Genomic DNA, 20,055 nt, shown 5'->3' with positions numbered 1-20,055 from the left:
TCTCTTTCATTATCCAGGATAATAAGCAATTTTCATTCCTTGGAAACAAGCAGACTCTACAGAAAGCCTTCAACGTATAAAAAGATGCATAATAGATGCTAGGATCATCTAATGTTTCTCTTAATTTCCCTTTTTTTATGGATGACAAAGTTGCACTGTGGATTAAAGATTATTTGGAACAGAAAATAAGTTCTCTTGCAAGTAAGTTCTTTAAGTTGATTTTAGAAATACTGTTATGCTTTCAAAAAATGATACTGTCTTGCAGTCAGAAGAGGTATTGAAATTTACAGTTCTGGAGGTGTGCATTTGTTCCTTTTTAGCTGATTATAAAAGTATCTATGACTTGGAGCCCTCACCTGAAATTAAACAGTGCCTTTAGCAAGCAAATTTTACAGAACAAAGAAATATTTTTAAAAAATTGAAAAATATCCACAATAAATTTGCTTATAAACATCAGCAAGAATTAAATAGAAAATAATTCACTGGAAAAGGATAGATAGAAGCAGCTAGTTGATTATTTTTCTAAGTTTCTTACCCCCGTGCAAATTTGCCTTAAATAGTAGCTTAGTTAGAGCCAAACTGACAGTCTAAGAACATCAAGATGACAATTCAAATACTGTTACTGCTTTTAGAAGAAGACAGTAACTAATTTTAAGGGGGTACATGTTATACAGATTCTGTCTGGTTTGTCTCCCAGAGCTGGGTAATTTCTTCTCCTAGCCCATTTCTGATGCAAGCCCAAATTCAGGAAAGGATTTACAATTCATTTTAAATAGATGAACAGGGTCCTTTGAAGGACCCTTTGAAGGACGTATTTAGTTTCTTAAAAGGAAGGAGAAGGCTAAAGGACTAGGAATGGATTTACCAGAGTAATAAAAATGTCACACCAGTGCTTCCCTCCACCCTCTCACCAACCCCGGATAAACACTTTAGTGCCATCTGAAACTGTATGCATGACTCCAGCTGTGCCATTCCTCATCTCCATGCATAATGGTGGCCACTCAGTTCTTCTCTGATTTGAGACATTTGTTCTTTTGTCCTCTGTGGTAAAATTGCAGGATGTGCTTCCTCCCTCCAGCTTTGCAGCCACAAGTTGACACATAGAAGAACTGAGGCATCGAGTAAATTTCAAGACACTTTGTCAGCAACAGGAAGAGGAGACACCATTCAAGACCTTTTCTGCATTTCAGAGAACGTGTGCTTAAATGACATTTGCCCATTACCTAAATATCTCAGCAACAAGTGAAGAAACCCTGTCCCCTTGTTCCCAAACATGTACATCCACATTACATGAAGCCTGTCATATGAGTTGAAATATAATTTGCAGACATAAATAATTAAAAAAGGTAAAAAAAGAAAAGAGAAGCTGCTCAAGAACCAAAGGATGAAGGGCATATTTCATTTGGAAACAGGTGTCAAATCTGATAGGGAAGGACAAAGAATGGATTCAGGAACAGGATGAGCAGAGATGAAAATGCTGGTCAAAAAACCAACAACTACTATAAAAGCTATCAGATGCACTGCTTCTAGTGGTGACAAAGATAAAATGAGTTATTTATGATGAATTTCACATGCATCTTATGTTTGTTGCACACTTAAAAATCCATCCCTCTACTCCATCATATCTCTTTTGAAAGACAATTTGCTCAGCAACTGTTTCCTACATTTTTTTTCCCCCAAATAGATGCAAGTCTAAAATTCATCAGAATATAGGAGTTATACAGACTTCAGTATATAATATGTTCTATTAAAACACAATGTTTTTTTGGCTTTGACAATTCACTGGGTGTTAAATTATTGTTTGAAGTAGCTAAAGGGAATCTAAAGGTCTACTCTCAAGAAAAGTTGCTCCTTTGTTCTTGTCAAATGGTAAAGGACACTAATAATGCAGTATTAAAACAAAACAGTAATTGAGAACAATAAAAATACACATACCTGTTCTATCCAAACTGAAATGCTGCTTGTCAGTTAGCAGAAAAACAAATCACAGTACTCATATTTTCTTTACTGATATGATGAAGAACCTTCTTTTCAAAGGCAGGTGACTGGGACAAACATTTACTCTGGTGAGGCTAGTGTAAAATGCCTAGGTTCTTTAGAGAACCATTAAACAATTAAACAGACTGTGTTTCTTTAAATTTGAAAAATTAGAAGACAATTTAGAGTCTGCAGCACAGTAGCTGCAAAGTAGGACTATGCCACATGTAGGAGATAGACTGAAGCTCAAAACAGGAAATCTTGTGCTTGAAGCATTGGCATTTATTGCACAGCAGTGGCTTGCACAGCATTCTGCTGCTCAACACCACATCCTTAGCTTGTGTAAAATATTTGGAGGATTTGATAGCCCAGAGCTCTGACTGATTTTATTCTTCACACCTGCAGGGCCGTGATCACAGAGAAGTAGTGGGATGGCTCCTAGGGCTGGAGTGTTGGGAGGGAAGGATGCTTTAGGAAGGACAGGCAGAGGAAATGATGAAGGAGTGTCACCCTCTACATCAGAGATCAGCTGGAGTGCATAGACCTCTGCCTTGGGATGGATGGGGAGACAACAGAGAATTTGTGGGTCAGGATCAAAGGGAGGGCAGGGGCAGGTGACTTTATAGTGGGCATGGTCTACAGGCTGCCAACCAGGAAGACTGAGTGCCTGAGGTGCTCTATAGACAGATAAGAGCAGCCTCACATTTACAGACCATGGTCCTAAGGGGGAACTTCTGTTGGAAGGTCAATACAGCAGGTCAGTAAATCCAGGAGGTTCTTGGAACACAATGATGGTAACTTCCTTCTCCAAGTGACAGAGGAACCAAAGGGGAGAGGTGCTGTGCTGGACCTTGCTCTCACCAACAAGGAGAGGGACTGGTGGGGAAGGTGAAGATCAAGGACAGCCTTGGTTGCAGTGACCATGAATTGGTGTCATTTGAGACCCTTACAGCAGTGAGGAGAGCTCACAGCAAGCTACCCTGGACTTCAGGAAGGCAGACTTGGGCCTCTTCAGGGATTTGCTTGGTAAGATAGCAGGGAATAAATCCCCGGAGGAAAGAGAGGCCCAAGAAAGCCGGTTAATTCTCCAGAATCCTCATCCAAATTCAGGAGCAATGTATCCAAACAAAGAGGAAGTGAGGCAAAATCACTAGAAGGCCTCTGTGGATGAACAAGGAGCTCCTGGACAAACTCAAACACAAAAAGAAACTTTAGACAGGATGGAAGCCAGAACAAGTAGCCTAAGAGGAGCACAATGAAATTGTCTGAGCTACCAGAGATCATGATAGGAAAGCTAAAGCCATGATAGAATTAAATCTGACCAGGAATGTCATGAGCAACAATAAAAGCTTCTACAGATATGCCAGTGATAAAAGAAAGATTAGGGAAATGCTGCTTGTCTCTGGAAGGAAATGGAAGACCTGGTTACCTGGAATATGCAGAAGTCTGAGGTACTCTATGATTTTTTTTTTTGCTCAGTCTTCACTGGCAAGTGCTCCACCTACACTGCCCAGGTTAAGAAGACAAAGGCAGGGACTGAGAGAATGAAGAACTGAGAAAATTAAGAACTTTCAGCTGTAGGAGAAGATCAGGCTCAAGAATATCTAAGGAACCTGACAGTGCACAGTGTGACCAGCAGGTCAAGGGACACAATTCTGTCCTTTTACCCTGATCTAGTGAGACCCCACCTGTAGTATTGTGTCCACCTCTGGGGTCCCCAACAAAAGAAGTTCCTGTTGGAACAAGGCCAGAGGAGGGCCATGAATATGATCAGAGGACTAGAACACCTCTCCTGTGAAAACAGGCTGAGAGTGCTGAGGTTATTCAGCCTGGAGAGATTATCGTGAGACCTTACAGAGAAATTGTGAATGTTCCTGGAAGGGCTCAAGGCCAGGTTGGATGGAACTCTGAGCAACCTGGTCTAGTGGAAAGTGTCCTGCCTATAGCAGGGAGGCTGGAACTAGATGATCTGTAAGATCCTTTCCAACTCAAACAATTCTATGATTTTATGATTCTATGGGAAGTGATTGGTTTTACAGTTAAGTAATTCCAAATCTTTCAGCTGCTGCAGCAGTTAAGATCTGTTCTTTATTCACCAGGTAGGGCATAGTCTTCACAAGTAGACTAACATCTAAAGGGAAAAGGTATGAAACTGCATGACTGAAAGCACTACTAATCATTTATGCATACTGTTTGGAAACAATTCTCAGGTCTGAAAAGTGCCTTTCAAATAAATACAGACCAAGGAAATGTAATCATCAAAAACGACTTAGACATCACACTCTTCAAAAGGAACAAATTATCATCATGACATGTAATAGCTCTTGAACAACATTCACATCCCTGTCAGGGGTTTTAAAAGATTGACAAAACGGGATGTGGATATTAAATTTATTTTTTTCCTAAAAAAAATACACATGCATGATAACAGTTTCCTGGCAAGCTGAACTTCACAGTTTTTGTCATTTTTTTACAGGCTGTCTTGATTTATAGGAAGTGTTATCTCCAGTATGCAATCTACAGTGCAAGGGGAACTGCTGTCTCTGGCCATGCACAACTGACCCAATTCTTTACATGTGGAGATTAAAAGCGAAAACTCTGGAAAAGATTATGTTGACCCCCTGTCATGGTTTGAGAGGAAGTGAGTTTTTTGGGATGCTGTGGTCAAACCAAGGGGTGCTCAGATTTGAATACTGGCACCTGGTGTGGCCACTGGGGACGTGGATACACCTCTGAGAACACCGGGGTTAAAAGCAGAGGACTCTGAGGAAACCATTCTCTTGGGTTCTGCCGGGGAAACAGGTCAGGCCTCCCCTGCCCAGCTGCCGGCTGGGCGGGGGAGGGGAGCCATGCGGCCGGGTGAGGTAGGCCTGGGCCCTGAGGAGCGGGATGGAAGGGTGGAGAAGCGCCAAGAGGCATCGGGCAGCCACCCCCACAAACCCCCCCCCGGCACCAGGAGACAGAGAGAGCACCTGTGCTACCTTGAAATTTGATATCATGTGCTGGCAGCACAGCCCGGCCGGCCGGCGGAGAAGGAGGGAGTGCAGCAGGGGCACGGTGAGAAGTCCTGGGAGTTCTGGGCAGGCTGAGCCTGAGATTTTAACCCTTTTCTTGTAACCTCTCTTCTAATGGAAACCTTACAAATACTGACCCTCCTGGATCTGAATGGGCAAGTGTGATGAAAGTTTGTGCAAGTGAAAGATGTTGGAAGAGTTGAGAAGAATCCTAGGTGGAAGGGGATGATGGAGTGGCCTTTGGCTGGACTTTTCTTGTATAGCCATGGACAGAACCATTTTTTCCTGTGACACAGAGACTGCATTTAGGGGGGAGGCAATGGCTCAGAGCCAAGAGAGTGCAGTGATATTATGGGAGTGCATGAATAGAGACAATGGATGATGAGGGTGGTGGTTGGTGCCTTTGATCTTCAGTGCAGGAGATCTCTGTTCTTGAGACCCCCTCGGTCCCAGGGGGTGAAATCTGGGGGTCACAGGTGTCCCGAGAGTGAGAGACTGTGCTCTTTTTGGAACTGGACAAAGCACCCTTGAAAGGAAAACCCTAGAAGCAGCTCTGGTCCATGCACAGTGGTGAGAGCACTGGACATGGAAGGAAGATGTCACAAGGGCAAAGGATCTCCAGGTGGTGCCACATGTGACAGGAAACACAAGAGGTCTCAACTGTGTTTCCAGGGGAAGCCTATTGCACAAGAGGGATTCCTCTCTCCTTGATGAACTGAGAATTGATTATCTAAAGGGTGGTGATGGACTGAGAGTTGGTGATCTGAGGGATGGATGTATTGGAAATTTGGTGGGGGGGGAGAGGAGGAAAATTTTTTCGAAGGTTTTCATTCTTTCTGTTGCTTTTTAGAATTCTTTCTGTTTGCTTTTTTATATTTGTAGGTTGGTTAATAAAGTTTTCTCTTCTTTATTTCTAAGTGGGGGCCTGCTTTGCTTATTCCTGGTCACATCTCAAGCAGACACCAGGGACAGTGTATTTTCATGGGGGCACTGGCATTGCGCCAGTGTCAAACCATGACACCCCCCACATCCCAGTTCTGAAAGCTTCACAGCACTCCCAAGTTATGAGTCCCAGAAGCCAAAGCTTCCCTGGGACAAATCTTTCCCTTTGGTATCTGTTAAAACAAGAATGAGACCATTTCTGGAGGCTGTTTCTTTCATTCCATATTCTGCAGCTGAAGCCCTGGATTTGCCCGGGGAGCCCTCCAGCAAGCAACCTTGGAAGAGAAAGAACTCTGGGAAATTCTCTCCTCCCTCTGGGAGACCACCCACACAAGGTTGCCCCACTGATCTGAGGTTGAAAGGCTGTGGTTCCCTCTTCTGCCAGAGAAGTGTGTCCCAAAAGTCACACCAGCAGTCCCAGAGCTGCCTGGTTCCTCCTCTGCAGCTTCAGGCAGCGTGGGAGACAGGCCATTGACTGCCATGGCCTTGCTCCTCCCTCAGGCAACTTCGTGCTTCCCTTTTCTGTTTGTTCGTTGGCTTTTTTCCCAGTACCAGGGGCAGGTCTGAGTTGTCAGCAACTTATCACAAGACAAATATCGGGCTTCACTTCTCCTACTCCCACCCTGGCTGCTTCTGCTACTCTGCCCTGGTTCCCAGTGAGAAGGGGAAGGCATGGAGAAAAAGGAGTATCTTTTACATGTTCAGTGCTCTGACCTTTGCTACAAGCTGTTTTTTTGCTTGAATAATGTGGATAAGCTATCAGCACAGTGTTCCTCTCCTCAGTGGTGGCCAATGCCTCAGACCCATAGACATCCCCTTCCCACCTCAAACTGAAATCTGCATGCAGCATACTGAAGGGCACAATAATAACAATGGATGTGTTCCTCAGGGTCAGTTTTCAAAGCACAGAGAATGAATGAAATCCCCATCTGTTGCTTTATATCCTGCTGCTTTAATCCCCTGAATCACTAGCAGTAAGACAGGAAGTGCTGGACATGTGAGAGAGACATCCCAACTCCTTTCTGCCACACTGCCATGGCTGCAGGAAGAAAAGCTACTCAAGCTGAAAAAGAGGGTGGTGGCTACAGAGAAGTCTCTGTGAGGAGTTCTTATCTCTGGAAAGGACTCAGTGGTCTGAAATAGCCTGGCACTGTGGATCTCCACAGCGTGCTACAAGAAGCATTCCTCTGCTCATACTAGTGATGACTATGACATCTTCAGAAAAAGAATTTGTGCCAGGTCTGTAACAAGTGAGGGGAGAATGCGGTCGCCTGCTGTAAGTGTTGACAGCAAATTGCCAGGTTTTCTTACTTTGTCTTTATATGTTGTATTGAAAGAACCTTTGTGAGCATCCTAAAAACGTGACATATATGTGCAGACAAGTGGTGACTGTTGTGCCTTGGGTTCCCCCTGCCACCCTCCTGTGATGTCATTTACTTTTCAGTTGTTATTTACTGGAATTGAGCAATAGGCTCATGTTTCCCTTGTGCAGGTATATCCACAGCATGGACACCACCTGTAGCCATAATACTTTCAGCTCAGCTTTAGCCTTTAGGCACTAGCAGCTTTTCTCTCTTTAGTAGGGCTGGGAACAGGTGTCCTTTGTTCACTTTGCTTTAGTGTGGAACCTGTGCTGCAGGGAGGGAGATGAAGGAAGGGGATGGAAGGTTGATTTAGAAGTGAAGCTGTTAAAAGGGAGACTGGTGTCTCCTCTCAGTCTCAGGTGGATTTCCTTTTGTTTAGTCTAACAGAAGAGAATCATATTTCCTGCTCTGCATGCACTAACAAAAATATAAGAAAACAAAACCTCTGAACAAAGGTATTGAGAGTTGTGGGATTAGTGGGTAAAAAATTAAACAGGAACAAAACAGCCCCCCTCACAATCCCAGCTTCCTTGGATGGCACAAAACATCATAAACAAAGTTCTACAGCTAATATAGTGCTGATATGCAGGGATATACAGTACTGCCCATAAAATTAGCCATGTGTTACTGCACAAAGTAGTGTGTTCCATAAGAGCTGCCTATTTAGCAAGCTTGATCAACAACATTAAATATGAAAATAAGAAGAAAACATTTAACATTGTTGAAAAGTAATTAAAAATATATTTCACCATATGCTTCCCTGCCATTACTTCATTTCAGCAAAACAAATGCCTGGAGCATTTATTATCCCCCATCATTTTTTAAAGAGGCCTAATGTTTCCAGTTGGCACAGGAGACACACAGATAAAATGAATCAGCCCTGAAATGAATTGTGTGAAATGCATTTGTCTGAATTCAAAAAGCTTCTCTGTAGTCAAAAATTGCAGAAGTATTTCCATTCTCTCAAAATGCATATCTTGAAAACAACTATTTTTTGCTGGTTTTGCACTGTAATCTTTGACACAAAGGCAAAAATTCTTTTAGCTTTATTAGGGCTCTGCTCCTGTTAGAGTCAGTTTTACAAAGTTCAGGTTACTGACTCAGCTCCTAAACACCCTTAGTATTAAAAAAGTAAAACAAAATAAAAAAAAATTAAAAATATAAATAAAGTACAACTATACATCAAAAAGCTTTCAAAGCACAACTAAACTCTTGAGACTGAGTTCATCCACTGTGAAATTATGCTGTTTCCTGCACTGTGATGCCAGGCATAAATTTGACCACAGGCTTTTAAAAGATAGATTATAAGCAATTTTATTTTAATTCATGGTGGACAGAAGAAAAAGGTATCTTCTTTCATAAGTGATGATTCAAAGAGGAGTAGTTTTCAGGGCTGCATTTTGAGATTTATTTTCGAAAGTATGTATCTCTGCCCAGTTAAAGGCAGGGAGGGGAGGGCAGATATTATTCTTCAGAAGAATAATGGATTAATAAAACAGCCACTTAAAAAAAAGTCCTTGTTTGTGTCAAGTGATAGGAACAACCATAATTAATGAAAATAATTTATAAACGCAGCTGGATAAAGATGTTCATGCTGTGTAGTTGATGTGGTAGTTTATTCATTACTGGCACTGAAACACACGCTGTGCCTCTTTGTCTTTACACCAACTCCTTTTGAGCGTGTGAAACTTGACCCCCCAGCCTGTATACCAAAGCTCTGCCATGCAGGACAATTCACTGGCACTGACCTGGCACGTAGCTGTGAGACAAGTGACCTGAGACAGAAATCAAACACAGCCAATTCTTCCTGGGTGACCGGAGGCGAGGAATGCATTGGAAGTGATGTGAGAAAGCCCTAGGATGCCCTGAAATGGTCTGTAACAGTCCCTCCCTTTCTGGGAGCAATGAGGGGAGACAGAAGCAACTGAGGAGGAAAGAGTATATTACATTAGTCCAAAAGACCTGGCTTCTTCTGTCACTTCATAGAAGGAAGCACAGAGAAAAATGTGGTAGGAATCAGGGAAATGTGGATAAGGGCTTTGGGTCTTTTAGTAGACTCAGCAGGAGCAAACTTTGCCACGGCACCACAAAGGCCATAGCATGTTTTTCATAGCAAATAACATGTCTTTCCTTCTCCCTTCTTCTATTCCACCCAATAATGTATTTCAGTTCAAACACCACATTCTGTTCTCATTTGAAAAAAAAAAAAATGAAAGTGCAGCACTGGCTTCAAATGACATCTACAAATGGAAAAGCTGGATTGAAATGTTTTAACTGAAAACCACAATGGGGCTTGGTAGCCTGGAAACCCTGGAAACTCCCAAGTGAATTATTATCCTTCACTGCTGACCACCATTACAGAACATGACCGGGAGAAATGTCTAAATATTATCAGATGCATAGTGAAACCATGATAGCTAACAGAAGAGTGTGCCTTGCAGCAGATGCAATTTTGTTATGGTTCCACATGACAGAAGCTGGCTCTTCAATGCAAGCTCTACAGATGGGTTCGTTCAGCTCTGGAAGTCCCTTTTTAAGCAACACTTTATCAGGCAAGAGTACAATACTGATGCAGAGAGAAAAGGTGATGGAGCTGGGTAATGTAACAGATTTCCCTCTTTGTCAAGTGACCAAAGGCCTATGCTGATCAATGAATCCCATCAATACAGTAATGTATTTCAAACACAAGGGTCATTTGTCCTTTACAGAAGAAAATAATCTGAGCTTGAATGAGCTTCTTTAGCACTTTCAGCCCATGATTTGATCTACTCTTAAAAGTTTTGCGAGTATTACTGAGCAGAAGAGGAGTATGAAAATAAATCACACTTAAAACCAGAATATGGAGACTTAGTTCCTCAAAAAACAGATTTTATTCTCTACTGAAAGAGGAACGGTTTTACTAATGGAAGTTGCATTTCCACTTCAGAAACATGCTGGTGTCAATGGGTATAGCTCTACTGGTAGACCATTTTAGATGTAAACAATCCCTATGAAACAAATTAAGAATTTAAGTACAGATTCTAAGAAGTTTACCTAATGTTTGCAAATTGCTGTGAGATCTCCAAGTGAAAGGAATTCTTAAATGCTGCCAGATTAACTACTAATAAAAGAACATTTGACTAATTCAGCTATTTGAAAAATCTTCCATTATTTTATTATGTCTAAAATAATCCATCATCTTCTAAAGCATGCTGGATTCATAGTACAAAGCTGAAAAGCAGAGGAAGGAGAAATGTCAATAACACTCAGCATGGCCACTCCCCAAATTAGCTGCATATGCCTAGAAAAGGCATATCCTACATACAGCCTGGATAGAAGTAATACATCCTGGGATATATGTCCCAAGGGCCTCTCAGCCTCCAGGACCCAGACATTCAATAGTATAAAACAGCATCATAACAATGCTATATCTATTCCCCAATTTGTGTGCATACTGTAGATATTAGTGCAAGATATGTTTTAATTAACTAGTATTTTTACCTACTCAGAATGACTGAAACTCAGCTTTTCTCCACCAAGGAAGTATATTGTGTTAAGTATAAATTAGCTCTATTTTGAGCTCAGAAACTGTGCATAAGTCTGTTGTTGTCCATAAAAAAAAAAATTCTGCCTGAAAGAGAATGAACAAATAATTGTCATCTCCTGAAAAACATAAAAGCAGAGGAGGAAACACATATGTGATTTGGAAACAGGATTACTCATAGATTCAGAAGTAATAAATCCAATTACCTTGCTTGATTCATCAATAAATGGGAAAGTAGTATTTGTTTTATTATCAAATTAAGTTATTCTTTGGAAGTAATCCACTTAAAATAATTGTTTCCTAGCATCAAGGAAAAGTAATCAGTAAAAAGGAACATAAAATGTCTTTCTACTCCTTTCTGTAAAAGGCTTTTTCACATTTTTCTGAGCACAAGATAAGTCCATTATAAACAGTGGAAGAGAAATTCAAGGAATCCAGACAAGTAAATGCTGCTTTTATGACATCTTTTGCTCTAACTGCATGGCACAGTGATTTAAAAGCAAAAGTTCTCACACTCTAGATTTAGAATAAAATGGTCTTCTGGGAACTCTGCAATTCAGCTACTGTTGAATTTTCTGTCCTCAGTGAAGCAATGTTGGTGAAACCTTTGACTGCCAGGGCTGAAGTATTCCTAAATGCATCTTCTGCTCACAGGACTTTACTCTCTGTGTGCAGAGTACAAAAATATTGGCACTACTGGTTCACCAATATTGGCACAACAAATACAGGTTCACCAATCTCAGGAGTAATGGCTTCGACACAGACAGAGGGAGATAGAAAAACCTACAGAAGCTATCTGTTGTGGCTAAAATACACTCCTGAAATTTTTTTACTTATGTATGTGGACATGGCATATGTAATATAAGGAGCAAAACAGAGAGAAAAATACTTAAAATCTTAACCTTTCTTTTTCTAAATCTCGTTTCTGCAAGGCAGCAATGTCTCCTACAGTCTTTAAACTCTCAAGCAGTAAGCCATCTAGAACACTGTCTCATGTTCAGAGTTTGGTATGCAAAAGAATAAAACATCCCTCTGTTTATTGAAAAGGAAATCATAAATCCCACCAATGCAGAAAAGGCTTTTATTTGTCATCAAAGAACTGATTCGTCTCATGCAGAGTGAGATTCAAAACTTGGATTACAGAGATTATCTGGCAGTGACCAGAAGTTTTTGTATTCACTGTATTCTAGCAAGACTAAGATTTTTGTCCATCTGCTAGGGAAGCCTCCCTGTGTTTCTTTGGTGAATCAACTTGCATTGCCATGCTAGACACATCAGCACAGAGTTTAAGACAAAGCTGTGGCTCACTGATGATAAATTAATTTTTAAATGAAAATTTTCTCACTTTGTACAAGTCACAGTCTGGAGCAGCCTTCTGACAGTGTAAGCTCCAAGCAAATGGACAGTTGCAAACAGTAAATAAAGGTATTGATTTATGGCAATGTCTGTGGAAAGCAGCATGGTATGAGAATCTGTTTCCATGGCCCAGACACTCCTTTTTCCCCTGTATCCCATGCTCCTAAATTGCTGGGAGCTGCAGGGATTTACCAGACCACAGTTCTCCAATGAAAGCAGCCATTAACCCCTCAGATATGCATGCTGTTCAGTTCTCTACTCTTGCATATATTCAAGCTACGACCTAGCATAGTAATGGACAAGCCACTGAATCCTTTGGAGTTAATTATTTCAGCTCAGCAATCTGTTTCTGAGTGTCACTAATATTAATGTGGAAGTTGTATGTTCTTGTCTAGGACTGTATTTATAGCTGGCAGAGTCCCATCTGAAGGCATAGTTGGCTGTCTAGGGTTGGAACAAAATGTCAAACCATCCAACATCTAAAAATATTAATGTAATTGCATGCTGAAAAGTGATAACTGAGTAAGTAAATACAAATGGATGTCAGTTTCAAATTGTGAAATATGCTATTCTATTTTTTCTTGCAATTGGCATCAATCACTTTAATTTTTTAAGATTCAGTATCCAAACATTTTTTCATACAACAGTAAAATATTTCAGCTTAACTTTGAATACCTTATGAAATAATGCATCTGAATACTTAACCACAACAAAAAAAAAAAACCAAACAAGCCAGCATCCTAACACATTGTAATATTTGTAAATATTTACATATTTTTAAAATAATAATTGTATCTAAAAAGACTAAGTTCAAAATCTCATTAAAAACTCAGGTGCTAGCATGGGGATTGGATTTACCACTATAAACATTATAGGAACATTATAACTGCACATTCTGCTTCTGAGATAGTTTAATCCCACATTGCCTTTTAATGATACTCATTCTCAAATGAGATTCCTGTACTTCGAAATTTTGGGGAGCCTGAATTCAGCAGAGAACTGTTTAGATCAGAATAACCAATCATGTATCAGACCAAAAATCTAGGATAGTCAAAGGGAGGGAAAACCAACAGTGATTAAAATAAATGAACAAAGAACAAAACTCATAGATATAAATTAAATCAAATACCTTTAGGCTCCTGTGAAGTCTGAAGCATATCATTACAGTCTAATTTCAGGGAGAAAAATCAGAGGAGGAATTCTGCAGTGATTCTAAATAAAGTATACTGTGAGCACAAGGATTAACCACAGTGCACTACATAAAATATTAAGCTATTTTTGTCATCTGGATTCTATGATTCCATATATTTCAGTTCCACTATGGGAGCATTTGTGATATTTTTTTCTCCTCTTCACTACACATACATGATTTTTCACTGAGAATTCATTTCAGTAACAGATCAGAAGCACCTCTGGCGCGTGTACACACACAAGACAGTATGAGCAAGAAGGAGTACTATCCCTTGCAAAATTCTAAATTCTGAAATCCTCCATTATTTCCTCACATGAAGTCCATGGCTATCACTCTTTAAGTTATGCTATGGACAGAACTCAGTGCTGAGGAGGGTAGCAAAAAGAGACTGAATATAGAGAGTGAGGACCTGGGTCCCTTAGCATTTGAGGGTCTGGGCTGGATGCATCTCTGCTAAAGAAGCTGGGAGAGCTCTGTAGTCCTAGATCTTGTTATGTTCCTCACCTGCAGGGGACCTCCAAACTGGGCAATACCCAGACTGCTCTGCAACTTTCCCACTCCTGACTTCCTCAAAAAAGGAAAATATGGTTGTGACTGAGGTGGGAACTACTGAATGTTTCAGTTTGTGTGCAGAGGGGGAAATCAAAGGACGAGAACCCAAAAGTAGAGCCTCTGTGACAGGGCAGACATTGAACCAAATAATTAGAATTGCTTTGGGCAGAAAAATCTAGCCCTTTCCCACCTTATTTTTAAAATCTGAAATCCTCTAAAAAGGGATTATTAACTTAAAAAGGTTAATAATGTATTTACTAATATTTCCATTATTTGGACTTCTGCTAAGACACTCTTATTTCAAGTACATAGCCAAGTCCCAACAGGATGTGTAATCTTAAGGCTTCTCATCTCTAGCTTGTAATTTCACAGAACTGGGCAAACAGAGGAGCAATTAATAAAATATGGGATTTATGTTTGAAAGGAAAGAAATAATCAAGGCAGACTCAAAATGCACAAACATTTTTGTTAAACAGCAGTTTACAAAACCCTGGGTCATACACAGAGCAATGAGTTTTACTGCCAAAGGTAAAGTTCTGGGTGCATTCATCAGTTCAGACCTCATTATTTCCTAAGTACTTTGTGGGACAGAAAAAAAGCCTGCCACCATTCTGTCTGAAGAAGGCCCCCTACAAGGGTGGAACTCACACCCAGAAGACATCAGAAACCTTAGAACCTCAGTGCTTTCAGAAACCAGTGTGGAACTTGTCTTTTGCACTCTGTCTTTCTTCAGAAACTCACACAGAGCAATCTCATTATTCCCACCAGCATGGAGAAAGCAGATAGTCACAGAGATCCCTTTCTGTCTGTGATGAACAGCTGCAGGTCCACAGATGTTGGGTTTCATTTGGTAGAGCTCACCATTGTGTCCTCTGTGTTAAAAGGTGCTGAGCTGGGGTTTGATGTGCTGTTGTTAAGTGGCACAGCTCCATTTGCACTTCTTGGACGTCTGTACCCGTTTCTCTGTCTGGGTTTGTCCTTTTGCTAGCTGAGCTCAGTGAACTTAGGTTCATACAGAGAGCACAGGCTTTGAAGTTATCTGAGGCAGGTGTCAATGTTATCATCAATAGCACTTCTGACACATGACTTCAGCTGGGATTTTAACTGCATTTTTGCCAATACACAATCCTTTAACTTCCTCTAACTTAGCATAATTGCATTACAGGAATTTCAAGGAGTTCTTTGAACCAAGGTACAATTAACATCCTTTCAAAGAACATTCCCACCCAGCATTTACCCTAGGTAAACTTCCTTTCTGAATAAACTCTCTGTGTAAGTGTAAATCAGCTTTTTCACTTGTGGAAACAGTTTCCAGTCTCTTCTCAAATACACTTTCACACCAAAACCAGTCTGCAAGACTTTGCATGTTACAAGGTACATTTTTAGCTAGAAAGCAGGTAAAGAAGTCAAAGATTATTAGAAAATAATCTTTGCCTCTAGATCACTTGCCCATGAATTCAAGAAAGAAAAGCTATAGACAATGGATTCCTAGGTAAAAAGATACCAGTGGTCTTCCACTTTTAATCTAATTTTCAAATTATCCTGAGAAATCCTTATTGCAAGCTTTGGTTCACTGGAAAACAAACGGCAGCTGTAGAAGACAGAGGAAAACCAACCTGAATGAAGCAAAGGCAAGATTATCCTGTCTTCTGTCCACTGCTGAGCAAAGAGGAGACTTCAGCCTCCAGAGCTATCATTTTAACACCTCTATATCACACTAAAATATAAGTTAAGAAAAATCCAAGTGTCTTAATCACTACACAGTGTCATTTAGGGTATCATCTGACATTAGCTAATCATGCACATCCTCTTCCCTTCCCTAAGTCAGGCACTGCTACTGAATGGGAGAAGATAAGAACCCCATTTTAAAAAGATTTTTAAATGACAATGTTCGATTTCATCATTATTTTTAGGAAAGAAAAACCTTTATAAGCCTTTTAAATAACAATCCACAGCCCTGTGGTAACAGGCTGGCAAATGTAGGTGAGGGTACTGTGCTATAAGAAGCTTTGAAGTGTCATAACAAATTATCTCCTTTCCTTTGCATCTAATCATGCTGTGCTCAAGCCATGTAATTTCTAGAGGCAGCCCATTCATGTGCTGTGAACATTTATGAGTTTATACATCATATAGTATTTATTAGAATTTGGATAGAAACCCATGAGTTTTAATGGTGGAGTTGTATCACATTTTGCTGAACACACACACAGAACAGCTTGAACTACTGCCTCTATTTTTTTTTCTCTTGGATTATCAAGGATTAACTTAATGGTTTCTGTGGTAAAAAAAGTCCTCATAAAAGGAAAGAGTAGGAGAGGAGAGTTCTCATCATATTTAAACAAAAGAAATCATTGCTAATAGCTAAGTAGATGTGATGAAAATATAATTTCCACAACTTAGATGTTCAGGTTGTTTTTTTCCTGAGCCAAATGTTCAGCCTTTACATGTCTTTGCATTGGAGATCTAATAAGCTTCATCTCTTTTCAGAAATACGTGATGCTATGATTAAAATACAACCTCCTTCAACAAAGGTCTTTTAGTCAGAAAAACACTGTTCAGGGATAGCACATAACCACTTATGGATCCCTCAAAATACCACTTACCTGTCAATCCAGGGTCACACATTTGTTCCTGGACTGCAAGGGAAGGTGGGTACCATTGGATAATCCATATCCAGAGTTCAGGGCCTGGAATAAGAAATCTTAATGATCATTAACTTCTGAGTTTAGTGGCTTACACTACATATTGTGATATTTCTTGTTTGGGTCCAAAGCAATGGAAGTGCTTATAAAGTTCATCCTACATCTGGCAAATACACGGTAGAGGAGATCTAAATCTGTGTTCCGGAACTAATTCTGTCAAAATGGAGTCAAAGGAGGATTTAGTCAAGTAGAGTTAATATATTCACCAAGCCCTTATGATCACTATGGTCATGCTTTTAGAAAAGATCACAAATCTCAAAGACAGCTGCTCTCAAAAAAAAAAAAACAGAAAAAAAAACAAATAAAGCGGAACAAGCTTAAGCTCCCAGAAACTTGCTTCTTGCTGTGCTAGTCCAGATTGTGTCTGGGGTGAGAAGATAAAAAGCACTGGATTCACACTGCTCCAAAATTGAAGGAGAGCAGGGGTGAATCAGGCCATTAAATTTGTAATCAGATCTGTTGATTGTCTGTAGTGCTTTTCGTTCTGCTCTGTTTTAAAATAACTGGAATTCTATTTCAAAAGAGAACATATACCACAAACAGGCTACCAGTCCTGGAGAGCTGCTTGAAAAAGATAAATTCTCAGATTGTCAGATAATTTCTTAAAAATTTCTATTCAAATTATTCCATTACAAAATCCATGTCAAAACATTATTGGGAGAGGTTTCAACCAGTGATCATTTCTTTCCCATTGAGATCAATGTCTTCCAACCTGTTGCAATCGGGAATGTTTTGGTTGGGTTTTTGTTTGGTTTGTTTGTTTTCCATTTGCACTGACAAATCACTCCTGCTGGTGCTTCCTTCCTTCCTTCCCAGGCAAACAAAAAAAAAAAAAATACCCTAACTTTTCTCAGAATTTATTTAGCCAAAAGGTTCAAATTTTCCAATGAAATAGAATGGATTTCATGCTAAAACAAATGTTCATTTACTTACCTTTGCTCATGCTTGTTTCCACAGTAATTTCTTTGTCAGAAAGACATTAAAATATAATTAATATTTTAAATGACTTATACATATACATAGATATGTTTACATATGCAGACACACGTGAGTTCAGATATGAGGTTAAAAAGTTTTTCAATTGCAGACATAAGATACATTGGCAAAATTGCCCAAATAAGCATCAATAACAAAGAAGTTAGCAAGTCCTTCCTGGGAATAACCTTAAACAACACTGCTTTAATCATTTGGTGGTCAACCTTGGAGTAGAGACAGAGAGCATTATGTATTTCCCCCACAGCTATGGAGTCATTTGTCGTGTACATTATGAGTATATGGAAAGGACATTCTTTAAACAAAGGCAGCAGGAAATAAAGTCATCTTCAATCACTGTCATGAATATTCTGCTTAATTGCTGATGGCTTTTTTCACTGCATTGCAATACCCAGTCTGCTGTCTTGCAGCCAGGCATTGCAACATATCAAAAGATACAGTGGGCTCTTACCCTTCTCCAGAGGTCCAGAAACAAGAGCAGAACCTGCCAGTTCAGACCAATAACTGCTGCGAGGCGATGACGATGCTGCAGGAGGAAACAGATTTCTCCCTGAGAAGGCACAAGACAAATACCCTTCCGACTCACTCTCCCGTGATTAAAATGACACATTGCTCCATCTTTGTCTTACACATGACTCTTACAATCACAGCTCATAATCCTTGACCTGTCCTTAATGATGTAGTAAGGGCTGAATAGACTTTTTGACTGCCCTATTCCCACAGAAAACTTCTGCTTTTCCTGTCAGAAGCCATATAGTTTTTTAAAATGTCTACCTTAACAATTCCAAGAGACTTTGGCTGCATCAGCAAAGAGTTCTGCTCTTTTAAAAGAAATATCCTCTAGCCTTGACAAGAAGTAAATAGATCACCTAAAGCTACTTATGCTTTTCTCCTGTATTTGACATCCAAAGGGAGATCCAGAGTGTGTGGCTGGTTGGCCGTGGAAGAAATGGTAATTCTGTCCTAATGAGATAACAGGTAATTCTGGAGGGAGTCCAGTCTACGAGGAGAAGGAATCAAATTCAAAGACCATGCTGTTGTTGGTTGCCACATGTTATGGTCTTCCCATTTTAGAAAATTCCACATTCCTTTGAAGCACTCACAGAAACATCTGTGGATTTGTGGGTTGATCCTTGTAAAATGTTAACTACTTTATGCCACAGAGCAAGACCTCTCACCAGAGCCTGTCATCTATTTGAACAAAATAGTGCAAAAGAAGCAGGGTAAGTTTTGAAAAGATGTCTATCCAAAACTTAGTGAACATAAATAACATATTTCTTCCTGGCCTTGGTCTGCTTTAACACAGCAGCAAAATAGCAGCCTTGCCATTGCTGCTGAGTGCAGCTAATGGTCTTTTTTGTCTAAATTACAGTTGGTCCCTCTAAAAGTGTGTTTCCTGCCAAGTGTGGTTTCACAAAATGCTGAGTCAGAGGAGCTGGAGGAGGGACCAACAGCAGCAGCGGCAGCTGGACACGGGCCCATGGCATTAGTGGCATTTCTAAAAGAAGATTAAGAAACAAGAATGTTCCTGGGCAAAAGGTGCAAAACTGGAAGGCAAATAAACTGTAAGGCGGGGTAAGTTACAGTGTATCATTTCCCAGAAGGGAATGCCATACTATAGTTGCTTGATGACATATAGACTAATGCCTTAATGTTTAGGAGTTGGTCCTTTAAAATATTCATGTGCTTCCTATTGGACTAAGGACCCAGATGCAGGTCACCATGCATCAGCACAGTGGTCTGCCCCAGGAAATTTGAGGCAATTTGCCCTAGTTCAGGGTTCTACAAGAGAGACTTAAGTAAGGCAGCTCACTTTATTTTTGCTTGAGGACACACACATTTGCAGCTATTGTACTCCAGTTGATAAGCTGTGGGCTGTTAACTCACACACTGTTAGTATCCAGTGAACACAGTCTTGTGAGGCTGTTGGCCAACCTTCTGTCTTCCAGCTAGGGTAAGAAGCTGGACCTCATCTACATGGACTTGCCCTCAGCACTTCCACCCAGAACCATCTCTGAAAGACACAAGACAAGAGGGGCACACAGGCAGCAATGGAAATGATGAGATGAGTTGAAATATCATTTTCTTTTTGCATTTCATGTCTGAAAATGGAAATAGCAAAAAGGTGAAGTGAGGTGGTGTTAAAAGCAGTTTAAGCAACTCCCAGCTTCTCTGGCCACTTGTCCTTGTTCCCTGTCACCCTCAGTTTTTGTGACTGCAAAGCATAAGTGGGAGCACAAAATGAACAACATAAGGGATTACATGCATTTGCAAATTAACCCCCGCCAAAACTCCTTGTTTTCTACCCAGAAAAGTAATTTAGCTCCATGTACAAACTCCAGGGTCAGTGTAACAAATAGGGCAAGAACAAGTGACTGCAGGGCTGTTTCAGTCAGCACAACAATGGAAAAATGTCCATGTAACCACAACCACCTTCTTA

The 20,055-nt window shown here is 40.3% G+C and overlaps 1 long non-coding RNA gene across 2 annotated transcripts in view; it reads right to left on the bottom strand.

Moving 5' to 3' along the window:
- LOC136554491 (uncharacterized) overlaps positions 1 to 18,143 on the bottom strand; it is a 55,051-nt gene extending 36,908 nt beyond the window's left edge. For both annotated transcript variants that reach the window (XR_010783340.1, XR_010783339.1), the window contains exons 1-2: positions 18,067 to 18,143; positions 16,524 to 16,607 (exon numbers count right to left, since the gene is read on the bottom strand). This is a non-coding gene — a long non-coding RNA (uncharacterized lncRNA). The remainder of the gene's footprint in view (positions 1 to 16,523; positions 16,608 to 18,066) is intronic.
- Between the last annotated feature and the right edge of the window lie 1,912 nt (positions 18,144 to 20,055).

Source organism: Molothrus aeneus, chromosome 1 (assembly GCF_037042795.1).
Source record: "Molothrus aeneus isolate 106 chromosome 1, BPBGC_Maene_1.0, whole genome shotgun sequence".
Classification (NCBI taxonomy): Eukaryota; Metazoa; Chordata; class Aves; order Passeriformes; family Icteridae; genus Molothrus; species Molothrus aeneus.
The sequence above is the reverse complement of the archived record's forward strand: the minus strand, read 5'-3'. Positions and strand labels throughout refer to the sequence as shown.